The sequence below is a fragment of the Castanea sativa genome, chromosome 3 (genome assembly GCF_040712315.1).
Source record: "Castanea sativa cultivar Marrone di Chiusa Pesio chromosome 3, ASM4071231v1".
Taxonomy (NCBI): domain Eukaryota; kingdom Viridiplantae; phylum Streptophyta; class Magnoliopsida; order Fagales; family Fagaceae; genus Castanea; species Castanea sativa.
Genome location: NC_134015.1, coordinates 56,827,881 through 56,840,693, shown reverse-complemented (window position 1 = coordinate 56,840,693; position 12,813 = coordinate 56,827,881). Strand labels below are relative to the sequence as shown.

Genomic DNA, 12,813 nt, shown 5'->3' with positions numbered 1-12,813 from the left:
AAGAAACCAGTTAATACTTAATAGTGTCAGCCTTGGGATTCATTCAGTAGTAGTACTTGGTTTTCTCTTATAAAAAACAACTTAGGTTCAAATCCCCTCTTATTTGTTGTAAGCAAAAAAGACAAACTACATAACACAATCAAACACTCATGAAGAAGGGGGGAAATAGGTGATAATTGGCTCTATCCTAGTGTGGCAATGATCATATTGATTGAATATTTATTCTTCTTCCTTTTTTAGGGGTAAGAAGCTTTGAAGGGCTTTCCAAGAAAAGAAAGATTGACACATTAAAAATTAGGATTTCAGCTTAGAAGAAAAATAAAATGATTCCAGGGCCACAACCAATTGGACCTATATTTACAATTATCATGTGTGGTAAACTATGTAATTGGTTACCTATCAATCTCACGTGGACACTTTTTTTTTTTATATAAAATTTTTCCAATCATAATTAGCTATATATATATATGTATGTATGTATGTATGTATGTATGTATGTATATTTTGAGAAAAAAGTCAACTACATAAGATAGTTAGTTGTGAAGAAACTCATGAAGAAGGGGGAAATAGGTGACAATTGGCTCTATCCTAGTGTGACAATGACCATATTGATTGAATATTTATTCTTCTTCCTTCCTTTTTTTAGGGGTAAGAAGCTTTGAATGACTTACCATGAAAAGAAAGATTGACACATTAAAAATTTAGAATTCCAACTTAGAAGAAAAATAAAATGATTCTAGGATCACAACCAATTTCACACTTATATTCACAATTATCATATGTGATAAACTATATAATGGTTATTTATCAATTTCACATGGACATTTTTTTTCCCAATTGCAATTACATAAGATAGCTTTTTTTTTTAAAAATTTTTTTGCGAAAAAAGTCAGAAGGTTAGTTGTGAAATTGGTTGTAATATAGTTTTTATTTTTAGAATATATGCAAATAAATTTCTTATCTCATAAATAAATGAATAAAAAGTAGGGAAATTTACATATATTATCTTACAACGATTTTGGGTTGATGTGAACCAAAAGTGCATGACGAAATCTATAATCAAACGGCTCTTTTAGTTCAATCATTACACGCGTACGGTGAGCAATGTGCCATTAGCATTAGCTCCCAACAGCGAAGAACATTTTACCCTGCTCTCCTAAAAGACGCATCTTGTACTAATACAGTAATTACTAGTGTCAGATTTTCTTACCAAAGATACCTCTTAATACGTTTATAGGAGACGCATAAAATAGGCCTTCATACAAGTTAGTATATTATAGGAAAATTATTGGGTCCTTTAGGATCACAAGAGTGAGAGATTTTCACACTAAATTAATTAGTGGTACCCACTATTATTATTTTAAAACGAAAAGTTATATTAAATTGTTGACTCTTGGAGTGTTGAATAATTACTCTTGGTTGTAACCTTAATTGAAATTTCTAGAGTTATTAGGTAGCTATATTGTAGGATACCTATAAAATAGGCCTCCATTCCATGTATGGTATGACTGTAATTGAGAATTCTAGAGTCGTTAGGTGAGTAGAGAGAGTTCTTCAAATCTTTGTCATTTTGTTGTATAGAGGATAGAGATAGAGAGGGTGGTGATGATGGAGGGCATAAATTTGAGAAAATTGGTAGTGAGCATAGTTTTAGTGATGATGATGGTGGAATTAACAAAAGCTGAATTGCATTACGTTGGAGGTAATAAGGCTGGTTGGACACCAAACACCAACTTCTCGGAGTGGACAAGTCATGAGAAATTTCTAGTTGGGGACTGGCTTTGTATGCTCTCTCTCTCTCTCTCTCTCTCTCTCTCTCTCTCTCTCTTAATGTCTTTTTCTATGAATTGTTTGGGTGATGAGAAAGTGTAGGAAAAAGTGGATATCATATTTTAATAGTTGGTTTGGCTTGTTCATGATCATTATTTCTTCTCTTTTTTCTTTTTGAGTTAATTATACAATATTTTTTTTTCTCCATTGATGAAATCCATGTTCTTTTGATTGAAGGATTAATATTCCACTAACTTTGATTTTAATTTCAAAATATGATTTCATTATTTTTACCTTATTTCTTGAAAATGTATTGAGGGGAAAGCATTCGACGATGGGGTTCCTCCTAGACTCTATTGTTGCTTTCAAGTTGTTATGATTCATAGGTATAACTTAACAAGTAATTCTTTCTTTTATAATAATGAAATGGATGTTCTTTTATAAAAATGAAATGGATGGTGAGGTCATAGGTTCAAGATCTATTAAGATCTATTGGGTGTCGGTATAATTTATAATAATAACAACAATTACATCCAAGTCTTAATATGAAAATTTTAGAGGTCGGCTATAAATTCTCCACGATTAAACATGGTTTACTTCCTAAACTGACATTATTTTGTCTTTTCATTACCTTTTTACTAGTTATTTTAATTATTATTCTTTGAATATGACCAAACTATCTTAAGAGGCTCTCGCTTATCTTTTTATCAATAGAGATCTGTCTTATCTTTAAGCGAATTTCCTTATTTATGTACTTTCATTATAATGATTTTATAATTGTTTTTGTGTATTATAGCTCTACAAACTACATCTAATGGCGTAACATAGTAAGAAGGAGAAAAATTATTATTATTATTATTATTTTTTTAAACAGAACGAGAATTATGATGATTTGTACGCATGTCTGATTTTAAACAGAAGGTGTATTTGAGGAATTCTCCAACGCTTATTTCTTGCTCTCCACAAGCTTTCCTCAAGCTTTTCACTACTCACTTATAATGGATCATAGCTATAGATTAATTATCACTTCCTTCTTTCACAATAATGAAATGGATGGTGGGTCATAGATTTAAAATTCATTTTGTACATTTGTAACTTACCAAAAAAAATAAGGGGAAAAAAAACTCTTTATGAATAGTACATTGTTGAATCTCAAAATCCCACATTTTGTGCTTTAGATAAGATTGGAGATTATTTGTGGTCCTTAAGTATTGGAATAAGATTTTAATTTGGGAATCTATTTAGTTATAATGAGACTGATAAAATGCTTAAATTTCTCTGCCAGATACAGACATATCTATATTTGTTTTTAATATCTGTATTTTTTTTTTAATATACATTCAACTGTTAAAGCATATTATCCTTGAATAAGGGACCTGAATTCAAATTCCAGTAAAAAAATATAATATAAAATAAAATAAACTGTTGGTGTTTTGACCAGATGGTAAAAAAACAATCATCATAGAATGGAAGTCATAGGTTCATTCATGTTGTATGTATCAAAAAAATTAAACAAATGAGCGAGTTATTAGTAACGCTTTGTTTGTTTCAACAATGATATTTTCTAGAAAATGAGTTATTTTCTAAAAAGTATTTTCTATAAAACTATCTCATTTTCCAATGTTTGGTAGCAACTTTAAATGAGTTGAAAAATAACCTCCTAACTTCCCTTATTTAGTTTGCTGTGAGATAGAGTTGATTTCCAAAAAAATTTAATGGAAAACAATCTCCAAAAATAAGCCATACTTTTTATGTTGACCAAAGATAGTTTTCCTTTTACTCATCTTTTTTTTATGCTACCAAACATTGGAAAACAAGGAAAACTATCTTTACACAAGATTTTCTATTGAAACAAACGGAGCATAAGTCTCTGAATTTATAACCTGCACGGCACTGATATTGTCCTCATCTTTATTTTGCTTTTCTCTGCTCTTTTCTAAATTATCGTGTTGCCTTCTTCAGTTTTTGGATTCAACAAGGTACTGTATACTGTATTTGAGGTGAATGAGACCAGCTATGAGAAGTGCATTGTGCAGGACTTCATAAAGAACATAACAAAGGGTGGACGTGATGTATTTGAGCTAACTGAGGCAAAGAAATATTACTTCATTTGCAAAGACTACTGCTTTGGGGGAATGAAAGTTGCCATCAATGTCCAAGATATCCCAGCTCCAGCACCTGCCCCAGATAAAAATGCTTCTCCATCAAATCACAGCATTCAAGTTACCCCAGTTATGGTGCTTGCCATTGCTATGATATGGGCTTTCCTCTTCAAGTATTATTAGCTAGTGAAAATACACCAGAAGAATTGGTTTGTATGATTACAAAATCAAAAGGATTTTCAGTAGGTTTTAAAAAAAAAAAAAATTAAACCATGGAGTTGTGGATTGTATTGATTTGATAATTTCAGTCTAGGTGTCATCATTATAAGCTTTTGATCAAATGAAAGGTTTTGATTGCCTATGATGTCCAGTTATATTACTCTCTTATTATAAGAGTGAAAAGAATAGTCAACCAAACCAATTTAGAAGAAAGTTTCTACAATCCATTAAATGACTACTCAAAAGACTATTCACTTTTAATTTATAGTCATGTGGCTTGTTTGATGATTTAATGAATCATGTGATATAATACACGTGAATGGTATTATAAATCATTACTTAATGGGTTAAAGAAAGATTCCTCCAACCGAGTTTGTAGGAAAACTTTGTCCTGTAATTACTAATTACTACTTAAAGCCCTTTCTGCATTACTTGTTGCTGCCTCAGTGGCAACTTAATCATTTCTGAATGCTTGTATGGCGACTTTGTGGATCATGATACCCTGCAACTGCAACATAAGTATAATGTGGTGTTTCATGTCAGTTATGAAATCGTTCTATTAATTAGAGAGAAGCATATGCAATTGATGTTTGCTGGGGATCTAAATTACAACAAATATTGTTCTCATTTTGGTCAAGCAGAGTTAAGGTTATTGCACTGGGAAAAGACAAAAGGCATTCTATAACAGATCAATAAGCCTATATACACACAAAAAGTAGTTGATGCTAATAAGGTTGCATGCTAAAAAGTAGTTGATGCTAATAACAAATCAAAGGCATTCTATATTAGTTTCACAACCATTAAGGTTGCATGTTGTAGTTGATGCTAATAAAAGTGGTGTCAGTAGTGCACCCATGTGATATTAATGTTGCTCCAATCAATTACGTAAGTAGCTGTGCAAAAGATGGTAACAATTTTGTCTCCCTAGCATTACTCATAATAGATTTGTGGCTAGTGGTCTTTTCCAGCGAATGTGATGACGTGCAGATGATAATGGTGAAGGGATGCCAAGGAGAGCGAGTCAGGTCTGAGTCTCTGAGATCTCTATATCTCTGCCTTCATTTTCTTCCTATAGATTGTGCCCTAATTTTCAAATCTTGTGTTTGTTCTCAGGCTCTATGTTAGAGGAACAATCCTCGGCAACAAGAGGTAATTGGGCATCATTTTCTGTTATGTTATGCTGATCAATTTTGTTTCTTTTCTTTTTTGTCTGTTTGGTTGCTGAGAAAATAGAGTAGAAAATGAGAATTATTGTGATTTTAGCTGTGGTTCTTGTTTTTTGTGTTCCCAATTAGCTAAAGGTGGAGGCTTTTGTTTTTAGCTTTGCAATGGAGGTTTAGAGGTTTTATGTATTTTGGGTTTAGGTTTGGTGAAGTGACTGTCTTTTTGATATACTGGGTTTGTTTCACAAATAGTGAAACTGGAGGATTTAAGATTGTTTGTTTAATTTTGATTATTTTGTTACATATTTTCTCAGCTGGTAAAATTAGGGCCAGAGTTCTTTTGTATTGATTTGTATATTGTTTGAATATTTGATGGGGGTGATGGGTCAGGTCCAAGTCAAACTAGTACCCCAACACATCCCTGATCCAGATTGAGGGAGTGAACACCAAGGAGGAGGTTGGGTGGTATGCTGGCAAGCGAATGACTTATATCTACAAGGCCAAAGTGAAGAAGAATGGAAGTCACTATCGCTGCATTTGGGGTAAGGTGGCTAGGCCTCACAAGTAACAGTGGCGTTGTTCGTGCCAAGTTCACGTCCAATCTTCCACCAAAATCCATGGTAATGTGAAGAAGTTATTGTTGTGAAGATAAAATGGTTCTGAATGAAGAGGTTTCTAAGTAATTGTTTCTTTTGGTTATTTTGCAGGGCGGTAGAGTTAGGGTTTTCATGTACCCAGCAATATATGAGGTACTTAAAAGCCCTTTTTATAACATTAATTTCCCCCTTTTTGGATTGTTTTGTTTGATTGTAAATATTCTGTTGATAATACTATATTTGGGCTTCATATTGTAATTTTTGTTACAAATTCACTCGAGATAGTGGTTTAATATGCAACTTAGTTGTGTGATATGTCATATGTGATGTTAATTATTTGGTTTTCTTGTGTTTATTTTTCAATTCTGTGTTCTAAATTAGCATAGGTTGCAACAAAGGCATGGCACCACTGTCATACAAATGTAGATGTAGCAGATGTTTCAGTGATTGTATATTTGTATCCTATCTGCTCCTTGAATGTTTAGATAGTCTTTCTGGTGTCTTACTCTTAAGATCATTTTACCAGTATAATTTCTCCCTACAGCCTTTCTTGTTGGTGTGTTAATGTTGTTGCCATGATTAAATGGTCATAAAGTGTTTTGAGTTACCTTCTCTTTAGGATGGACACTTTGGAGTTTGATGCTGCTCTCCTTATCCTTTTTAAATTGTTTAGATTCTACCAATCTGTTGGACTAATGGATAACCATATAAAAAACATTGATTCCCTCTTTCTAGCCCAGTGATTCTTAACTGTCGTTGTTTGTCATTAACTTGTCTGTTTGGTTTTTGAATAGCCATATGTGAACTAACTGAGGGATAACACTCTTTTTTTGGCCTTTCTATCATTAACTGAATGATGAATGAGGAATATTAATCTTGTTAATCATATAGTGATCTATGTGGCTGGAGAATATACCTTTTGTGGACAAACTCTTAATGTTCTTGTGATCATCTGTTGTAACTTTGCATGCATAATTGGTAATTAGTTGATTTGAGAACTTAAGGGGCCTTTTGGTACGTGATTTTGAGCAACAATTTTCAATTTTTAAACAACATTATACGTATTTTCACATACTTTTTCACTCGCATGTATTTCTAAAAAATACAAACAACGTTATTAGAACAACATTACCAAACACCTCCTGAATCTTTTACCTTGATCCTTAATTGCATCTTGTTCTCCTTTTGCAGCTCAGGTTGTGTGGATGCTGGATTTAGCTGGTGACAGAAGAATTATGTCTTTTATGAGCTAAATTTATGCCATGTGTTTTGGAGCTGAGTCATTTTTGTTTATTTAGGTTGGTGGATGGAACTTTGAATCTTTACTAATGTCATCGAGAAGTTTCTTCCTGTTTGTTTCTTGATACAAGTATTTGGATTATCAACATTTCATAGGAATGGATATTGAGCAAACTTGGTTTATGTACAGTTATGTCTCTTTTTCAATGCAAAATTATTTTTCCTTTATGATTATGGTGTGATACATTCTTTTACATTCTGACAAAAGAGAAAAGTAAGGTCCTTGAAATTATAAATAGCTTCTTTGGGATAGACAGAATAGGTATTTTCATGTTTGAGATATGTAATAATATTAGTAGTCTTCATGGGGTTTGAGATATATAGTTCCAGCAACTCTTGTGGTAATTTGTACGTGTGCGGTTGCAAGTTGAGAGTAGTGTGCAGAGAGAGAAGAGATGGAGAAAACTGTTCTAAAACTGGTTGAAATGGTATGATTCTCAGTTTGGAAACCATTGAACAATAAATTCTGTCGTCAATTGATCCACGTGAAAAATCAATCATCCATCTTTCCCCGAATGAGTTTTGAAAAAGTTTCAATTGATTACTGTTTTTTTTTTTCCTGATATTTTTCTGGTCCCTACGGCGCTCAAATGCTATTCTATTTAAGGTACGCGGATGTAAATACGTTAAATTTTACAAAGGAATTTTTGCAGGCACCTTTATCAGTAGAGATATGCTCAAAACTTCCCACAATGCCCCACATTTAGCACTAGCATCTAGGGTTGTATAAAAGTTGCTATACAAAATAACCTGCATACAATACAAAATGTGCAAAAATTTGCACAATATAGCATAAAATAACTTGCATCAGTGCTTGTAAAACCTTGCATATGCACAGTTGTTGTAGCTTTGTATATGCTTGTTTTATTTTATTTTCTCTCTCCTCTCCCTTGCCTTGTCAGACTCTCTTTCTCTCACCCTCTCTTCAATATCAAGAAGAAGAAGAAGAAGAAGAAGAAGAAGACAACCACAACATCCGCCCAACATCACAGCTATCCACCATCAACCACCACTAACATCCACCCACCATCAAAACTAACCAACCACCACCACCACCACCACCACCACCACCATAGCCAACCCATTACAACATCAATTTAATCCAAACACAATCAACCCAAAATTAATGAAAAATCAACACAAACCCAACTTAAAATCAACTCAAAACAAAATCAATTCAAAATAAAACACTAGAAAACCCATATGGCAAAATACAAATCAACCCAAAACCCAAGCCAACGCTACCATGGAATGCTTGCCGCCACCATGAGAGAGAAAGTGTGAGAGAGTGTGAGTGTATTGAGCCATTGAGGTTTTTTCAAATTTGAAGAGAGCACCGGTTTGATAGAGAGAGATGGGGGGGGAGAGAAATAATTTTTTTTTAGAAATGAAAAAGAATAAGAAGAAAGAAAGAATAGCAAAAGAAAAAGAAGAAGAAATTGCCGAAGAAGAAAAAATGCTGAGGAAAAAAGGAGAAGAAGAAAGAAGAAGGAAGAAGAAGGAGAAAAAGAAAGAGAGAGAGTGTTCAGGTGGAATGTGTGTGGGGTAAAGTGGTGGGGCCGTGGGTAAGTGAAATAATAATAAAAAATGGTGAGAAAGTATTATTTAAATAAAAGAGGGTGTATTATAGATAATTTGATATTGGTGTTTTTGCAAATTAATTGTGTAAAATAAAAAAATAGGTTTGTATTGTAAAATAGAAGGAAAATTTTGCACCCACTCGTGCAGATGCTCTAACTACGTTAAATTTTAGAAAGGAGCTTTTGCAGGCACCTTTATTAGTAGAGATATGCTCAAAACTTCCCACAATACCCCACATTTAGCACTATCATTTGGGGTTGTATAAAAATTGCTATTTTACAACCTAAAAAGTTACTTGATTTATTATACTATTCCACTTTACAATATACCAAACATTTCAATTTTTTATTTTTTCATATAACACATAAAATAATATAACTACACCATTAAATATTATAAAATAATGCTTTACTAGCAACCAAAAGAGAGAGAGATGAGTGAATAAAATAATGTCTTTTAGATATACAACCCTGGATGTGGCATGTTTTGGGGTACAAAGAATGTAAAATAGCCTCAATAAAATTACTCATTTACCTCTTTTAGTTCTTCCTTTTTCTTTTTCTTTTTTTCGAGAAAAAGGTAAGATAGACTTTATTAATCCAAACTAAAAGTTACAATGCAAAATCACCCTGGAATACATCATCTAGGTCCTCAAGTAGCTCTTCTATCCAAACATCCATATCTGCAGATACAACTGCTCTACGTGCAAAGGAATGTGCTAAATTATTACCCTCCCTTTTTACATGATGAAAATTGCAAAATTCCAGACAAGATCCTAGTCCACGGGTTTCCTCGATCACATGACCAAACGTAGTGAGGTATCTACCATTGGCGTTCAAAGCTTGTACAACCCACATGCAATACCCTTCAAACATCACCTTGAGAACACTCAGCTCTGCTGCAAGGCTAATAGCTCGCTTAGCTGCCAAGGCCTCTGCCATTTCAATCGTTTGAGGCAGTGTAATCTTTTGGCTCAATGCCGCAATTACATTGCCACTTGAGTCTCGAAAGACCACTCCCAGACCAGCTAGCCCCAAATTCTCAAAAATAGCTACATCAAAATTGGCCTTAAATGAACTCTCTGGTGGTGGTTTCCATCTTACTAGGAGATGACTAGAGGACGGAACCGAGAGCTGCTTCTGCGCATCAAAAAATTCTGCCACTAGAACTCAAGCTCGTTGTCCAACTTCCAACAATGGCCACGTGGGTTGATGCTCCCGTAATCTATTTCTCCTCTGCCATAAGCACCATGCAATGGTTGCAAATCATGCAATATGGAAGCTTGAACTCAGCATCGATACGGCCTTAAAAAGATCCATGAAAGTACGATGTTTCTTCTCATACAGTGGCGCAAAACTTCTCTCTGAACGCCACACCGCTTGGGCTTGCTCACAATACCACAGACTGTGAAGGATTGTTTCTTGAGTATCATCATAGAGAGGGCAAAAATCATCTCCCACTACATGTCGATGCTTTAAGTTTTGCTTCGTCGGCAACGAGTCCCGTACTGCTTTCCATATGAAATGCCGGACTCGGTTTGGCGCACGGATCTTCCAAATCCCTTTCCACACCCCGTTAGAGCCCTCCGAAGAAGATGAGCTTGGACTGGACTGCCTTATGGTGTCTGACAGCATCCGATATGCGCTCCGGACCGAATACTCACCATTTGGAGTTAAGGGCCATATAAGAGCATCTTCATTACTATCTTCACTGACATAATTCCCTTTAATCATCGCAGCTTCCCATGGTTAGAATACATCATCTATGTGGTCGAAATTCCATTGTCTAGAATGAGGAAGAAATAGATCACTGACTTTAATAAGATTTGCATCGGTTCTAGGAGACACAATCAGCCTAGGTGATGATTCGGACAACCACCTATGATTCCAAATATCAATGGAGTGACCATTACCCACTCGCTAGACAGCCCTCTGTTGATGACTTCACGTGCTTGTAAAATACTCCTCCAAGCATAAGAGCATTTAGGATGGACAGGAGCATCCAAGATGTTACCATGGGGAAAATATTTGGCACTAAAAACTCTGAATAGTAAGGTGTCTCTTTGATGAAAAAGTCTCCATACCTGCTTCGCTAACATGGCATTATTAAACCTCTGGATATCCCGAAAACCCATTCCTCCCACGGATTTTGATTCACACAAGGTGCTCCAATTAATCCAATGAATCTTCCTATTTTCACTTTGGCCCCACCAAAATTTGCGAATCATAGCTTCAATATCCTTGCACAAACCCACTGGTAGTTTGAACACATTCATGGAATAAGTTGGAATGGATTGAACAACAGCCTTAATCATGATCTCCTTCCCAACTTGTGAAAGCAGCTTCTCCTTCCAACCTTGCATCTTGGCCCAAACCCTCTCCTTAATTTTTGTGAAACAAGCTTTCTTATTTCTTCCAATGAAAGAAGGCAAACCCAAGTATTTCTCATAGTGTTGAATTGCAGGCACCCTAAGAGAATTTTTTATTGCTTCTTGTATATGCACATCTGTGTTCTTACTAAAAAACAAAGTAGTTTTATCTTTGTTCACCATCTAACCCGAGGGTTTCTCATAATAAGCTAGTAACTCCTGTATCTTCTCACATTCCTCCAAAGTGGATCTACAAAATAACAAGCAATCATCTGCAAAGAATAAATGAGTAAGTTTTGGCTTGTTTCTGCAGATTGAGAAGCCTTGTATTTCACCATCCTTTGCTGCTTTCTGAAGAATAGCGTTTAGGCCCTTCGCACAAAACATAAAGAGGTAAGGTGAGAAAGGATCACCTTGCCTCAAACCCCTTGACGGAGTTATCAAGCCTTTTGGTTCCCCATTCACCAGAATAGAATATATTACTGTGGAAATACACTCCATGATCAAATTTACCCATGACTCCTGGAAACCCATCTTTAGCGGAATACTCTTGAGGAACAGCCACTCCACTCTATCATAGGCCTTGCTCATATCCTACTTTAGCGCCATAAAACCTGTCCTCCCTGTGCAATTATTTTTCATATGATGCAAGGACTCAAAGGCAATAAGGACATTGTCAGTGATAATTATTTCTTCCCTTTTTAATATTGAATTTTACGTTCTCTTTATATATATATACATATATATATATATATATATATAATTCTAATTTCAAAAAACGGCTTCAAGTTTTTAGCACCCAAAAATTTACAAATAGTTTTTAAACAACTAATAACTATGTTTAACTAATAACTATCTTTTACTAATAACTATCTTTTTCAGTTTCTTTGTACAAACTTTTGGATTGCCTCAATTTTTTGCTTACTTTCACTTCATCATTATCTGAAAATTTTGAAAAGTTTGTTTCCTTGACATTGTTGAAATTATCAATTTGTATATTTTTGTTTTCGTAATTTTTTACTAATCTTGGGCCTTTTTAAAAAAAAATCTGTAGTCTTCTTCTCTATCTCTTTCTCAAATCTCTTTTCTAGTTTCTTTCCACAATTTTTTTTTCATTTCATCACTTTTTTTTTTCAAAGAGGTATGTTTCCTTTTACATTGTTGGAATTATTATTTGTAGGTTGTGTATTTTTCTTTTCATCTTTTTTTTTTTTCTAATATTACATTCCTTTAATCTCTTCTTCTCTATCTCTCTCTATCTCTCTATCAAGTTCGTTTTCCATTTTCTTTCTACAACTCCTTTAATTTCCTCAAATTTTATCTCAATTCATCACTATCTCCCACCTAATATTTGGAGAAATCATTACTTCGTAGAAGAGTAAGGTGAGGATCATCAATTAGATGGAGCAACAAATGAGATAATTGAGATACTGAAAGGATTAATTTTGGTTGTAATGTACAACATGTGTAATGAAGAATTGTCTGAGTGTTTCAATTTTTATGAATTCTATATGCATGATATATATACTTTATCACTACTAACCACAATCACCTAAAGAATTATGAATGCTATATGCTAAATGGTATATTTATTTAGCATTATTAATTTATATATTTAACTTTTTAAAGGCAATATTAATATGAGAATTTGGAGAATTCAAATGAAACAACATATGTACATGGTTAAACTAATTTTAATTCAAATATAAATATAT

General features: G+C 33.9%; 1 pseudogene; it reads left to right on the top strand.

Moving 5' to 3' along the window:
- Positions 1–5,084: 5,084 nt before the first annotated feature.
- On the top strand, positions 5,085–7,293 carry LOC142629999 (large ribosomal subunit protein eL33y-like; annotated as a pseudogene).
- Positions 7,294–12,813: the final 5,520 nt, after the last annotated feature.